The following is a 16,249-nucleotide window of genomic DNA, read 5'->3' on the forward strand; positions in this document are numbered from 1 at the left end:
TGAGGCGGCTGCCAGTCCCGTGGCGCTATAGGATCTCGCCACAAGCGTAGACGAAAAACTACAGGCCACGGGCGGGTGCTTAGGATTGCGCCGAGAAGAAGCACTCTGAGGACACATAGCATCGCAACAGAGCGTTCAGCCGGGGGAACCCCAGTGTACCCAAGGGCAGCGGCCCCATCGAGGGGAGGAAAGGCGGATGAGATCAGCGAGCGGTCCTGAGAAGACAAGGGGGTCTTCTAGGACTTCGAGATCTCATCATGCACGTCCGGGAAGAGAGGTATTGGGGTTTGCCACGGGCGAGGGTCGGCGGCCTTACCCAAAACCAATCGTCCCAGGAAAGCATGGCCGTCATCTCCGGATCAGACTCAGGCACAGCCGTATGCACACCGGAAGGTGGCAGCTGTGACGAGCCCTCACTTCCAGAAGACTCAAGCCCACCTAGTGATGCTGCAACAGACATGGCATCTTCCTCTGTAGCTTCAACTGAAACACGCGGGCCACCAGAGGGTAGACTCGCGGGAATCAGCAGTTCACTAGCGGGCACCGTCATTGAAGAGGGGGGCTGGGGTCACGGACACATAGTCGGCGCCTTGTTCCAGACCGTAACCCTCAGGTCACCCTGGCCACCCGCCGAAGATCGGGGGGTGGATGAGGGGACTCTCACTCTTGCGAGTTCACCGAGTCTCGACCTATTTATGACGCGATGATCACGTTCCCTTGCGAGAACATGAGTCACCCACGAGCGCTGTTCAAGCATGATCAAACGCACTAGACAGCGCTCGTGCCCATCAGAGTCCGATACCAGTCCGCTGCAACCAGAAATGCACGGGCGAGCCGTCTTTAAAAAGACGTGCCGCGTGCAAGCTCTTTTATGAGAGGAGAGAAAAAACTCCGCGATGTTGAAGCGCACAGGGAGACACACACACACTGGCAGATTACTGCACAGATCAGCAGGCACTGTGAGCTCGCTGCAGATCGCCGTCACACCAACACCGGAGAGAGAAGCTCGTCTCGTAGAGCGAAGTCAGAGATGACTGTGGAGTGAAGAAATGCTCTTGGCTCCGAAGCGAAAACATATCTGCCTGTTGCCGGCGTCCTCCTTTTATACCCACGAGGTAAGGCGGAGATACGCTATGCAAATTCCGCAGACCCATGGCATTTCTTTGCCATTGGCTCGTTTTGTAATACTCGAAGTCGATAGGTGTTCTAAGCGAAACCCCATTCGTCGTCATCCGACGTAACTCGGAGTGACAACGAAAGGGAACTAGTGATCAGAGCATTACGGACCAAAGTTTGACCTGAATTTATAATTGCTGCCAATGGAGGATTGTCTGTCACTCTTGTCCTTTGGAAGGACACAGAGGAAAAACTGTAAGTCCGAGGGATTTACTAAACACACGTGAGGAAGCACAACAAAAATACCTACGATTCAAGTATAATTACATGCCCGAAGAGTTAAAATTGTGGCCAGGCCAGCGATTTAAAAATTATTTTTTACGATTAGTTTTCAAGCTGGCTCACTCTAGCAGATGACATCACGTGCTCTAGCTCTGAACAGTCTCTCTCATCCGCTTCCATTAAAATCTGAGAAACGGCTTGAAAAACTTCATGAGACTAAAGTAGAGATTGTGAAAAAAGTATAAAAGATTTCAAAAAGTTGAATACAACGTTAATAGCTTAAAGATTTCTCAACATTTTAAAGTTGAAATGACAAAAATAGCTGAAAGTATGCAGAAGTAGTGGGCTTTGAAAGCAGAAGGAGCATAAAGCAGGATTTGAAGAATTCTCCATTGACTTACATGTTAAAAAAATGCACAAAAAGATTAATAATTTAAAAAGTATAAAAGTTATAAAAAAGAAAAATAATAGCACACATGTCCTTGAAAAGCTGAACATTTTGATACTTGAATGGTTTTTGTAGCACAAAGTAGAGAGGAGTTGAAAGCGACCACGGAAGAATACGGAATAATAATAATAAAGATTTGGATTTCAATAGTGTGAATGCTTGAAAGCATTCACACTAATAAGTATGCCCAATAACACTAATGATGCCTTGCCTTTGGCAAGCACCACTAACTAGAAAAAGTTCGTCGAGACAAACTTTAAGTTGGCTGGTGAAAGTTTGGACCAATAAGTTTGAAGAAGTTTAAATTAGTTTAAAGTTTAAATTAGTTTGAATTTTAAAGTAGTTTGAAGTTGAAATTAGTTTAAAGTTTAAAGTAGTTTGACGTTTAAATTAGTTTATAGTTTAAATTAGCTTAAAGTTTAAATAAGTTTAAATTAGTTTATTTAAAAGTAGTTAGAAGTTTAAATTAGTTTAAAGTTTAAAGAAGTTTGAAGTTTAAAGTAGTTTGAAGTAGTTTGAAGTTTAAATTAGTTTATAGTTTAAATTAGTTTAAAGTTTAAATTAGTTTGAATTTTATATTAGTTGCTAGGGTGTTCTGTGTGGTTGCTAGGGTGTTGCTAGGGTGTTGTAAAGTATTTTGGGTGGTTGCTAGGGTGTTGCTAGGGTGTTTTAAGGTATTTTGGGTGGTTGCTAGGGTGTTCTGGGTGGTTGCTATGGTGTTGCTAGGGTGTTCTAGGGTATTTTGGGTGGTTGCTATGGTGTTGCTAGGGTGATTTAAGGTATTTTGGGTGGTTTCCAGGGTGTTCTGGGTGGTTGCTATGCAGTTGCTAGGGTGTTCTCGGTGGTTTCTATGGTGTTGCTAGGGTGTTTAACGCCTTTTGGGTGGTTGCTAGGGTGTTCTGAGTGGTTGCTATGGTGTTGCTAGGGTGTTCTAGGGTATTTTGGGTGGTTGCTATGGTGTTGCTAGGGAGATTTAAGGTATTTTGGGTGGTTGCCAGGGTGTTCTGGGTTGTTGCTAGGCAGTTGCTAGGGTGTTCTGGTTGGTTGCTATGGTGTTCTAGGCTTTTTTGGGTGGTTGCTATGGTGTTGCTAGGATGTTTTTAGGTATTTTGGGTGGTTGCAAGGGTGTTCTGGGTGGTTGCTATGGTGTTGCTAGGATGATTAAGGTATTTTGGGTGGTTGCTAGGGTGTTCTGGGTGGTTGCTAGGCAGTTGCTAGGGTGTTCTGGTGGTTGCTAGGGTGTTGCTAGGGTGTTCTAGGGTATTTTGGTGGTTGCTAGGGTGTTATGGCTGGTTGCTAGGCAGTTGCTAGGGTGTGTTGGGTGGTTGCTATGGTGTTGCTAGGGTGTTCTAGGCTATTTTGGGTGGTTGATATGGTGTTGCTAGGGTGTTTAAGGTATTTTGGGTGGTTGCTAGGCAGTTGCTAGGGTGTTCTGGGTGGTTGCTATGGTGTTGCTAGGGTATTCTATGGTATTTTGGGTGGTTGTTATGGTGTTGCTAGGGTGTTGTAAGGTATCATGGGTGGTTGCTAGGCAGTTGCTAAGGTGTTCTGGGTGGTTGCTATGGTGAACTATTTATGAATTTAAAAGTTCATAAGTGTATGAATTTATGAAAATTCATAAGTGTATGAATTCATGAGTTTATAAGTGTACGGGTTTATGAGTTTATGATTTCATGAGTTCATAAGTTTATGAATTCATGAGTTTATAAGTGTACAAGTTTATGAGTTTATAAGTTTATAAGTTTATTCATTTATGAGTTTGAGTTCATAAGTTTATGAATTCATGAGTTCATAAGTGTATGAGTTTATAAGTGTATGAGTTTATGAGTTTATAAGTTTAAATGAGTCTAAGAGTTCAAGTTTAGAGTTTATTAATTTATTATGAGTTTAAGAGTTTAAGTGTAGATAGATAAGTGTCATAGATAGATGAGTTTATTAGTTTAAATGAGTCTCAATGGCTCATATAGTATATAGAATGGCAGTTTGATTCAGTCTAGGGCTTCAAGGAGTTTAGATTTAAATTTTTGACAGTTGGCCAGTTTGAAAATCTGAACATTCCGCAATGAAAGTCAATGGGAGTTTTTTCCGACTTTGATCGTCATTTTTAGGAAAACCGTAAGTCCGATCAGTCTGAAAAGATATAGCAACTCGAGTCAGAACAGTTTGAGTGTCTGAGCCGAGTTTGGAGTATGTGGAGTTAAAGCTCTAGGAGGAGTTAGAGTCAGAATTTTTTCCGCTCAGAAGAATAATAATAACTAGAAAAAGTTCGTCGAGACAAACTTTAAGTTGGCTTGTGAAAGTTTGGACCAGAAAGTTTAAAGAAGTTTAAATTAGTTTAAAGTTTAAATTAGTTTGAATTTTAAAGTAGTTTGAAGTTGAAATTAGTTTATAGTTTAAATTAGTTTATAGTTTAAATTAGTTTAAAGTTTAAATGTTTAAATTAGTTTAAAGTTAAAAGTAGTTAGAAGTTTAAAGTAGTTTGAAGTTTGAAGTAGTTTGAAGTTTAAATTAGTTTATAGTTTAAATTAGTTTAAAGTTTAAATTTAGTTTGAATTTTAAAGTAGTTTGAAGTTTGTATTAGTTGCTAGGGTGTTCTGGGTGGTTGCTATGGTGTTGCTAGGGTGTTTTAAGGTATTTTGGGTGGTTGCTAGGGTGTTCTGGGTGGTTGCTATGGTGTTACTAGGGTGTTTTAGGGTATTTTGGGTGGTTGCTATGGTGTTGCTAGGGTGTATTAAGGTATTTTGGGTAGTTGCTAGGGTTTTCTGGGTGGTTGCTAGGCAGTTGCTAGGGTGTTCTGGTGGTTGCTAGGGTGTTGCTAGGGTGTTCTAGGGTATTGTGGGTGGTTGCTAGGGTGATTTAAGGTATTTTGGGTGGTTGTTAGGGTGTTCTGGGTGGTTGCTAGGCAGTTGCTAGGGTGTTCTAGGGTATTTTGGGTGGTTGTTATGGTGTTACTGGGGTGTTTTAAGGTATTTTGGGTGGTTGCTAGGGTGTTCTGGGATGTTGCTATGGTGTTGCTAGGGTGTTCTACGCTATTTAGGATGGTTGCTAGGGTGTTTGAATTCATGAGTTTATAAGTGTATGGCTGCGTCCGAAATCGCGTACTTCCCTAGTATGCAAAAAACAGTACGCGAGCAGAGTAGTATGTCCGAAATCATAGAATTCGAAAAACAGTAGGCGAAAAGTACCCGGATGACCTACTACTTCCGCCGAGATTCTGAAGTGCGCATACGATGGACACTTTACTATCCCATGATGCCACGGGAGCGGAGTTGTTGTCGTTATATTTGAAAAATGGCGGAAAACGGAGACGCGGCTGTTTTCAAGTGTAAGTACTTACTATAAACACTTTTTGTTTCTTTGTGGTTAAATTGTGTTTGTTTAACATCATCTAAGTAAACTATTGACTTGTTAAACGTTTAAATAATGAAAATCGCTGGTACAATTTTCCGAATTGGCTGCAAAATGACAATTTTATCATTATTATTATTACCGAACAGAACGAGCTAATGCCTGTCAGCTAGCTAACGTTAACTCTGTTTTCTTTCAACAAAGACGTTCAAAACTTTTATTTTTTATTTTACAACGATCTTATTTCTCCTTTACCTGTGTTGTTATTATGAAATATTTGTTGGCTAACTGTACATAGCAAGCTAAGTTACTGTTAACAAGTGTACCTCAGCTTGTCCATGTAACATTAATAGATTGACCATGGTTCATCACTAATGTTAAATCCTGTGTTGATGTTGCAGGGGCTGATGAACACACGCGTGTTCTGATTGAGTGGAGAGTGGCTAATGAAGCCCTCTTCACTGGAAAGCGAAATGCTGCAATAAAAGGTTTTGAGTAAGTATACAAGACAAATGTAATATGTAATTTTTTTTCAAGTGCTGTAGATTCAATGGTAAGTTAGTTGTAGATGTAAACATTTCTACTCGAGCTCTTACTGCATTCCTTATATGCTTGATTTCTGTGCATTTATTGCAGAGTTTTTATCACAGAGCAGAGGCTAGAGCGCAAAATGTCTGCTGCACAGATAAAAAAAAAATGGGAAAACCTCAAACAGAAATATAAAGTAAGATTTTTTTATTATTATAGTTCACCCCAAAATGAGAATTCTGTCATGATTGAATCATGCTCATGTTTGGCCCTGTAATGCAATAATTTAACGAAGGATATGTTTTACAATATAATTGACTGTCTTTATTCTGTTTTCAAATATGTGTAGGATCTGAAATGTCCACAGACTTGGGTGAGCACTGAGGATGGGGAGGTAACAGCAGCATCCTGGAAATGGTATTCTGCCATGGATGAGGCAATAGGGGGCAGACCCTCCATCACACCACCCACCCTTATTGCCTCATCTGGTCCAGATGTTGCTGTTACCTCTCCATCCTCAGTGAGGTCAGAGCGTGTAAGAGTAGGGAGGAAAAGAAAAGAAGTTGAGGAGCTGATCCGAGAGATGGAGGAGAGGGAAGCTGAAAGGGAACAAGATGCCATTGAAAGGGAGGAGAGAATCGATGGAGAGAGATGGAGGAAAAGGAGGAAAGAAAAGAAAGAGAGCGACGAGAGCATGAGAAGAGGCTAGAACAGGAGGCCAGAGAAAGAGAAGAAAGAAGAGACCGAGAAGTGAGAGAGAGAGATAGGGAGACAAAAGAGAGAGAGGAAAGATTCCTTCAGCTATTAGCAATAATTGCAAAAAAATAATAGTAATAAAGAAATTAAATGATACACACTCTCTCTTCATTTTTTGTTAGTAAGTTCACTGTGTAGTGCTGTTTTAGCAAGTTTTATTACAAAACACTTAATTCCCAGGGATTTACAGTAGCTAAATGAGTGCCACACTGTAGAGAAATACCCACACACTCCAGACACCTTTGAAATGTATTTACTTTATTTTTGTGTATTTAAATTTTAAATGGATACAGAATACAAAGCTTAAAACAAAATCACATAACTTTGGCATAAAGTAGTATTATAGAGCTTAAAGCAACACCAAAAGGAAAAGTATTTAAACATTTTTATTATAGTGTCATCATGATGAAAGAAAATGAACTTCAGCAGCTTCAGTAAGGTAACTTTCACAGGTATCTTAAAGATCTAAAGGGACTTTGATAATAGCAATCTCATTTGTAGGGCATCACTTTAAAATAATTCAATATGTTTCTTTCAACACATGTGTACAATGCCCCTTGGGCAATTTTTGGATTTCCACTTGAAGTAAAAAAAAATGTACAACATTAAGCTCAAATATGTGATATGTAGCTAGAATTTGACATATTTGGTATACAAATTTACACACCGCCTAAGGCAGTGTGCCAGTGGTTGGTGTGTCACCTCTAGGGACCACTGTAGCTCCGAGATCCCCTGTCGATTAGCCTGGGTCTGCACTATCCCCAGTTACCATGTGCAGCCGCGAGGAGGCCCGACAGGAGTCTTGGTGATGGAGAGGCTTTGTCCAGCAGCTGTAAGCCAGAGGGATGCACACAGATAGCCATGCACCTCTCTAACTACTAATACTGCACTGTACGCATCACAGCACCCTGTGGGCTGTGCCCACACACACACACCTAACTATTTACATAACTAATATAACTAACATAGACAAAACTGGAACTCTGTCAATCTGAGAACAAGAACTGATTTTTAGTGTCTTAACCTGTTGAAGTGTCTTTACAGGTAATCATGCTCATGAAGAGCAGGCACACAGTTGCCTGGTGCAGACACCGCTGCAGCGAGATTGTCCCGCAGATTGTCTCCTGCGTTGGCTTCTGTGTTGCCGGGTTCAGGTGGGTCATCGTTATCCTCCGCAACTTCTGGATCAACTATGTCCCCGTTGAGAAGACAGAGATTGTGGAGCACTGTGCAGCATGCAACAACATCTGGCACAAAAGCAGGGCTGACTTCCAGGGCCTTGAAAAAAATGGAACGCCATCGTGTTTTCAGCATCCCGAAGGCCCTCTCGACGATGTTCCGTGCTCGAGAATGCTTCCTGTTGTACCTCCCCTGTACAGCATTCTGTACAGGCTCTCTGTATGGGGTCATGAGGCAGATGGGCGCACTCAGGCAAGGATACCCACCATCTCCAAGGATGCACTTTCCTGCAGGTGGAAACAGGCGGCCAGTGTACACAGGGCTGTTCTTCAGCACCCTGGCATCGTGCACCGACCCAGGATACCCAACGAAAATGTCGAGGAACTTCCCCTGGTGGTCAGTGATGGCCTGCAGCTGGACAGAATTGTAAAGCTTCCGGTTAAAATAGCACTGGACGTCACTTGATGGTGGTTTGATGCGTATGTGACACCCATCTATAGCACCAGCTACTATACTGAAAGCCGGAGATCCTGCCAGCTGGGCAAAACCTGCTCCCACTGCCTCCAGGTCATCTGCGCTGGGGAAAGCGATAACCTGTCTCAAAATGCCGATGACTGCCTTACTCACTTTGTGCACAATGTCGTGCACAGTAGACTTTGGGATGTCAAAGGCGAGTGACACTACCCGGTATGATGCTGCATGGGCCAGCCAGTAGAGGAACACCAGCACCTCGATGTCCTTTTCCCAGCCATGGTCGCAAGCAGGTTTCACAGCAGCAATCAGGGACTGGATGGACTGCCGTGAAAGTCGGAGGTTGGGGCGGAGGTCAGCTCCATCTTCAAAATATAGCCGAAGAATTGGTACAGCAGGATTCAGGTGGCAGTAGGTTGAAGGGCTCACAATCTGTAAAAGTGTATATAGTTTTATTGTAGAATACAATTTGAATCAACAAATCACTTGTTTCCTGTGTTGACTTATTTATAAATATAATGTATTTATATGTATATGATCCATTTCTTATGCATGATGTATTTGAATATATACATACTCATTTACACACATATATACACATGTAAACACATACATACATGCATATATATTTATATATATGTATATGTGTGTGTATGTATGTATATATTTATATATATGTGTGTGTGTGTGTGTGTGTATATATACACATACATACATGCACGCACACACACACACACACACACTATATATATATATATATATATATATATATATATATACATACACACACACACACACATATATATATATATACATACACACACACATATATATATGTATATCATGAATGAACCAATAGAGATATTTTTATTTATTTAATGGCAATAGGTTATTTACAGTGGGAAAAAAAATATATATAATGAAGACTTCAGATGTAAAAGACTCCAAGTGCCATCTGTAATTTTGATCAAGCTTGTGTATTTATGTTCAGTTTTTTTCACTGTAAATAACCTATTGCCATTAAAATAAATAAAATAAAAAAATATCTCCATTGATTCATTCATGTTTATTCATCGATGGTAATATCACAAGAAAATAAATTACTCTTTCCTTGCCAAAAATCAACATCTGTCATTGTTCACAGGTTTTTGTGAGTGTGTTTTTTCTGAGGTAAAATGTATTAGCTAAATAAATGATGATACTTACGTTATTTGAGAAATTCCGGAGAAGCTCTCGACGAAGGCGTGATCTGCGAGTAGCTGACCTACGCCGCCTCTGGACTGTAAGCTCAAACGACGTAAAAACGCCGATGAAAACGGACAGCAAAACTAAAAACATAGCGCGAAGTTGGTGCAGTCAGTGGAATGGGCTCTTTAATTTTTCGCGCTGTTATGACAGCGTCTGTCACGTGACGCTCTGTTATGACAGGATATGTCACGTGACTATTTCAACATGGCGCATGTAGTACGTCCGGACTCCATTCATACTACCCGGATTCATACTATATAGAACGTACTTTTTTAACGGTGGAGTAGTCCGTTCTAATTTAAATGTAGTACCTACTCGCATAGTACGCGATTTCGGACGCAGCCTATGAGTTTATAAGTGTATGAGTTTATGAGTTTAGAGTTTATAAGTTTAAATGAGTCTAAGAGTTCAAGTTTAGAGTTTATTAATTTATTATGAGTTTAAGAGTTTAAGTGTAGATAGATAAGTGTCATAGATAGATTAGTTTATTAGTTTAAATGAGTCTCAATGGCTCATAGTATATAGAATGGCAGTTTGATTCAGTCTAGGGCTTCAAGGAGTTTAGATTTGAATTTTTGGCAGTTGGGGAGTTTGAAAATCTGAACATTCCGCAATGTTAAGTCAATGGGGGTTTTTTGGGGGTTTTGATCGTCGTTTTTAGGAAAACCGTAAGTCCGATCAGTTTGAAAAGATATAGCAACGCGAGTCAGAACAGTTTGAGTGTCTGAGCCGAGTTTGGAGTATGTAGAGTTAAAGCTCTAGGAGGAGTTAGAGTCAGAAATTTTACCGCTCAGAAGAATAATAATAACTAGAAACAGAGCATTTCCTGCGGAACATGCGTGTGAATGCTTAAAATGCTTAACTGAAATGCAAAAGAAAGAAAGAAAGAAAGAAAGAAAGAAAGAAAGAAAGAGAAAGAAGGATTAGTTAGAAAGAAAGAAAGAAAGATGGATTAGTTAGAAAGAAAGAAAGATGGATTAGTTACAAAGAAAGAAAGATTAGGTAGAAAGAAAGAAAGAAAGATTAGGTAGAAAGAAAGAAAGAAAGAAAGAAAGAAAGAAAGAAAGAAAGAAAGAAAGAAAGAAAGAAAGAAAGAAAGAAAGAAAGAAAGAAAAAGAAAGAAGGATTAGTTAGAAAGAAAGAAAGATGGATTAGTTAGAAAGAAAGAAATATGGATTAGTTACAAAGAAAGAAAGATTAGGTAGAAAGAAAGAAAGAAAGAAAGAAAGAAAGAAAAAAGAAAGAAAGAAAGAAAAAGAAAGAAGGATTAGTTAGAAAGAAAGAAAGATGGATTAGTTAGAAAGAAGGAGATTAGGTAGAAAGAAATAAAGAAAGATTAGAAAGAAAGAAAGAAAGAAAGAAAGAAAGAAAGAACGAAAGAAAAAGAAAGAAGGATTAGTTAGAAAGAAAGAAAGATGGATTAGTTAGAAAGAAAGAAAGATTAGGTAGAAAGAAAGAAAGAAAGATTAGGTAGAAAGAAAGAAAGAAAGAGAGAAAGAAAGAAAGAAAGAAAGAAAGAAAGAAAGAAAGAAAGAAAGAAAGAAAGAAAGAGAAAGAAAGAAAGAAAGAAAGAAAGAAAAAGAAAGAAGGATTAGTTAGAAAGAAAGAAAGATGGATTAGTTAGAAAGAAAGAAAGATTAGGTAGAAAGAAAGAAATAAGGATTAGGTAGAAAGAAAGATAGATTAGTTACAAAGAGAAAGAAAGAGGGAGGGAGAACAGGAGAAGCAGAAGCATAAATGCAACAAAAAGCTGTAAAGTTCCTTCAGAAAAGAGCTCAGTGACTGTGCACCAATCAGAACACAGGACCAATTATGTGTGTCTCCCTTTGATCTGTGCCCCTTTGATCTGTGCTAATCAACATCACCTGTGCAATCAGCTTTCCTATTTAGACAGAGGGCAAAATCGCTGATACTTGGCCTCGAACAAACCTCCCTAGAGACAAAACTATAGGTTGTATCGGCGAAATGACCTGACCGTGAGCGAGACAAGGCCTTTGTGAACGATGTGATGTATTTTTTGTGTGGATAGAGTTGAAAAAAGAGACCACTTTGGCAAGTTGAAAAACTATAATAAAGATTTGGATTTCAATAGTGTGAATGCTTGAAAGCATTCACACTAATTATAATAATAATAAAGATTTGGATTTCAATAGTGTGAATGCATTCACACTAATAATAAAATTAAATAGGATTTCAGTAAGTTGGCTTTCACAAGCCAACTTAACTAGAAAAAGTTCGTCGAGACAAACTTTAAGTTGGCTTGTGAAAGTTTGGACCAGAAAGTTTAAAGAAGTTTAAAGTAGTTTGAAGTTTAAATTAGTTTGAATTTTAAAGTAGTTTGAAGTTTTGACCAGAAAGTTTGAAGAAGTTTAAAGTAGTTTGAAGTTTAAATTAGTTTGAATTTTAAAGTAGTTTGAAGTTTAAATTATTTTAAAGTTTAAATTAGTTTAAAGTTTAAAATAGTTTAAAGTAGTTTAACTTAGTTTAAAGTTTTAAATAGTTTAAAGTTTAAAGGTTGCTAGGGTGTTTCTAGTGGGCTGCCAACGTGTTCTGGTGGTTGCTGGGTGGTTGGTAAGGCATTTTGGGTGGTTGCTAGGGTGTTCTAGGTGGTTGCTAGGCAGTTGCTAGGGTGTTGTAAGGTATTTTGGGTGGTTGCTATGGTGTTGCTATGGTGTTCTAGAGTATTTTGCTTGGTTGCTAGGGTGTTGCTAGGGTGTTTTAATGTATTTTAGGTGGTTGCTAGGGCATTCTGAGAGGTTGCTAGGCAGTTGCTAGGGTGTTCTGGGGGTTGCTATGGTGTTCCTAGTGTGCTTAATGCTATTTTGGGTGGTTGCTAGGGTGTTGCTAGGGTGTTTTAAGGTATTTGGGTTGGTTGCTAGGGTGTTCTGGGTGGTTGCTATGGTGTTGCTAGGGTGTTCTAGGCTATTTTGGGTGGTTGCTATGGTGTTGCTAGGGTGTTTTGAGGTATTTTGGGTGGTTGCTAGGGTGTTCTGGGTGGTTGCCAGGCAGTTGCTAGGGTGTTCTGGGTGGTTGCTATGGTGTTGCTAGGGTGTTTTAAGTTGTTCTGGGTAGTTGCTAGGCAGTTGCTAGGGTGTTCTGGGTAGTTGCTAGGCGGTTGCTAGGGTGTTCTAGATGGTTGCTTGGGTGTTCTATGGTGTTCTTGGTGGTTGCTAAGGTGTTGCTATGGTGTTCTAGGCTATTTTGGGTGGTTGCTATGGTGTTGCTAGGGTGTTTTAAGGTATTTTGGGTCGTTGCTAGGCAGTTGCTATGGTGTTTTGGGTGGTTGCTATGGTGTAGCTAGGGTGTTATATGGTAGTTTGTGTGGTTACTATGGTGTTGTAAGGTATTTTGGGTGGTTGCTAGGCAGTTGCTAGGGTGTTCTGGATGGTTGCTAGGGTGTTCTGTGTGGTTGCTAGGCGATTGCTAGGGTGTCCTGGGTGGTTGCTATGGTGTTGCTAGGGTGTTTTAATGTGTTCTGGGTGGTTGCTAGGGTGTTTTGGGTGGTTGCTAGGCAGTTGCTAGGGTGTTCTGGTTGGTTACTATGGTGTTGCTAGGGTGTTGTAAGGTATTTTGGGTGGTTGCTAGGGTGTTCTGGGTGGTTGCTATGGTGAACTATTTATGAATTTAAAAGTTCATAAGTGTATGAATTTAGGAAAATTCACAATTGTATAAATTCATGAGTTCATAAGTTCAAATTCATGAAAAAGATTAGTTAGAAAGAAAGAAAGAATAGTTAGAAAGTATGAAAGATTAGTTAGAAATAAATAAAGATTAGTTAGAAAGAAAGAAAGATAGAGAGGTTAGAAAAAAAGATTAGGTAGAAAGAAAGAAAGAAAGAAAGAAAGAAAGAAAGAAAGAAAGAAAGAAAGAAAGAAAGAAAGAAAGAAAGAAAGAAAGAAGGATTAGTTAGAAAGAAAGAAAGATGGATAAGTTAGAAAAAAAGAAAGATGGATAAGTTAGAAAGAAAGGAAGATGGATAAGTTAGAAAGAAAGAAAAATTGATTAGTTAGATTAATTATAAAGAAAAAGAAAGAAAGAAAGTTTAGTTAGAATGAAAGAAAGAATAGTTAGAAAGAAAGAAAGATTATTTAGAAAGAAAAAAGAAAGAAAGATAAGTTAGAAAGAATTAGAAACATTGATTAGTTAGAAAGAAGGAAAGATAGATTAGTTAGAAAGAAAGGAAGAAAGATAGATTAGTTAGAAAGGAAGAAAGATAGATTAGTTAGAAAGAAAGAAAGAAAGATTAGTTAGAATGAAAGATAGATCAGTTAGAAAGAAAGATTAGTTAGAAAGAAAGATTAGTTAGAAAGAACGATAGATTAGTTAGGGAGAAAGAAAGATATATTAGTTAGTTAGAAAGAAAGAAAGATTAGTTAGAAAGAACGATAGATTAGTTAGAAAGAAAGATAGATTAGTTAGAAAGAAAGATAGATTAGTTAGAAAGAAAGATAGATCAGTTAGAAAGAAAGATTAGTTCGAAAGAAAGATTAGTTAGAAAGAACGATAGATTAGTTAGAAATAAATAAAGATTAGTTAGAAAGAAAGAAAGATAGAGAGGTTAGAAAAAAAGATTAGGTAAAAAGAAAGAAAGAAAGAAAGAAAGAAAGAAAGAAAGAAGGATTAGTTAGAAAGAAAGAAAGATGGATAAGTTAGAAAAAAAGAAAGATGGATAAGTTAGAAAGAAAGGAAGATGGATAAGTTAGAAAGAAAGAAAAATGGATTAGTTAGATTAATTATAAAGAAAAAGAAAGAAAGAAAGTTTAGTTAGAATGAAAGAAAGAATAGTTAGAAAGAAAGAAAGATTATTTAGAAAGAAAAAAGAAAGAAAGATAAGTTAGAAAGAATTAGAAACATTGATTAGTTAGAAAGAAGGAAAGATAGATTAGTTAGAAAGAAAGGAAGAAAGATAGATTAGTTAGAAAGGAAGAAAGATAGATTAGTTAGAAAGAAAGAAAGAAAGAAAGATTAGTTAGAATGAAAGATAGATCAGTTAGAAAGAAAGATTAGTTAGAAAGAAAGGAAGAAAGATAGATTAGTTAGAAAGAAAGAAAGAAAGAAAGATTAGTTAGAATGAAAGATAGATCAGTTAGAAAGAAAGATTAGTTAGAAAGAAAGATTAGTTAGAAAGAAAGATTAGTTAGGGAGAAAGAAAGATATATTAGTTAGTTAGAAAGAAAGAAAGATTAGTTAGAAAGAACGATAGATTAGTTAGAAAGAAAGATAGATTAGTTAGAAAGAAAGATAGATTAGTTAGAAAGAAAGATAGATCAGTTAGAAAGAAAGATTAGTTAGAAAGAAAGATTAGTTAGAAAGAACGATAGATTAGTTAGAAAGAAAGAAAGAAAGATTAGTTAGTTAGAAAGAAAGAAAGATTAGTTTGAAAGAAAGAAAGATAGATTAGTTATAAAGAAAGATAGATTAGTTAGAAAGAACCATAGATTAGTTAGTTAGAAAGAAAGAAAGATTAGTTTGAAAGAAAGAAAGAAAGATAGATTAGTTATAAAGAAAGAGAGATTAGTTAGAAAGAAAAAAGATAGATTAGTTAGATTATTTAGAAAGAAAGAAAGATAGATAGATTAGTTAGAAAGAAAGAAAGAAAGATATATTCATTAGAAAGAAAAAATGATAGATTATTTAGAAAGAAAAAAGATAGATTAGGTAGAAAGAAAGAAAGATTAGTAAGAAAGAAAGAAAAACATTAGTTAGAAAGAAAGATAGATTATTTAGAAAGAAAGAAAGATAGATTAGTTAGAAAGAAAGATTAGTTAGAAAGAAAAAAAGATAGAATAGTTAGAAAGAAAAAAGATAGATTAGTTATAAAGAAAGAAAGATAGATTATTTAGAAAGAAAGAAAGAAAAATAGATTAGTTATAAAGAAAGATTAGCTATAAAGAAAGAAAGACATTTTAGTTAGAAAGAAAGATAGATAAGTTAGAAAGAAAGATTAGTTAGAAAGAAAGAAAGATAGATCAGTTAGAAAGAAAGAAAGATAGATTAGCTAGCAAGAAAGAAAGAAAGGTAGATTAGTTAGAAAGAAAGAAAGAAAGAAAGAAAGAAAGAAAGAAAGAAAGAAAGAAAGAAAGAAGGATTAGTTAGAAAGAAAGAAAGATGGATAAGTTAGAAAAAAAGAAAGATGGATAAGTTAGAAAGAAAGGAAGATGGATAAGTTAGAAAGAAAGAAAAATTGATTAGTTAGATTAATTATAAAGAAAAAGAAAGAAAGAAAGTTTAGTTAGAATGAAAGAAAGAATAGTTAGAAAGAAAGAAAGATTATTTAGAAAGAAAAAAGAAAGAAAGATAAGTTAGAAAGAATTAGAAACATTGATTAGTTAGAAAGAAGGAAAGATAGATTAGTTAGAAAGAAAGGAAGAAAGATAGATTAGTTAGAAAGGAAGAAAGATAGATTAGTTAGAAAGAAAGAAAGAAAGATTAGTTAGAATGAAAGATAGATCATTTAGAAAGAAAGATTAGTTAGAAAGAAAGATTAGTTAGAAAGAACGATAGATTAGTTAGGGAGAAAGAAAGATATATTAGTTAGTTAGAAAGAAAGAAAGATTAGTTAGAAAGAACGATAGATTAGTTAGAAAGAAAGATAGATTAGTTAGAAAGAAAGATAGATTAGTTAGAAAGAAAGATAGATCAGTTAGAAAGAAAGATTAGTTCGAAAGAAAGATTAGTTAGAAAGAACGATAGATTAGTTAGAAATAAATAAAGATTAGTTAGAAAGAAAGAAAGATAGAGAGGTTAGAAAAAAAGATTAGGTAAAAAGAAAGAAAGAAAGAAAGAAAGAAAGAAAGAAAGAAGGATTAGTTAGAAAGAAAGAAAGATGGATAAGTTAGAAAAAAAGAAAGATGGATAAGTTAGAAAGAAAGG

At 36.9% G+C, this 16,249-nt stretch overlaps 1 long non-coding RNA gene across 1 annotated transcript; it reads left to right on the forward strand.

The window, feature by feature from the left end:
- Positions 1–4,970: 4,970 nt before the first annotated feature.
- Positions 4,971–6,652, forward strand: LOC143738225 (uncharacterized). Its single transcript, XR_013203862.1, has 3 exons — positions 4,971–5,171; positions 5,596–5,626; positions 6,263–6,652. It is a non-coding gene; the product is annotated as an uncharacterized LOC143738225 (long non-coding RNA).
- The last annotated feature ends 9,597 nt before the right edge of the window (positions 6,653–16,249 follow it).

The sequence above is a fragment of the Siphateles boraxobius genome, unplaced genomic scaffold, assembly GCF_051911475.1.
Source record: "Siphateles boraxobius isolate OS27281-9 unplaced genomic scaffold, OSU_SipBor_1 140, whole genome shotgun sequence".
NCBI classification, from domain to species: Eukaryota; Metazoa; Chordata; class Actinopteri; order Cypriniformes; family Leuciscidae; genus Siphateles; species Siphateles boraxobius.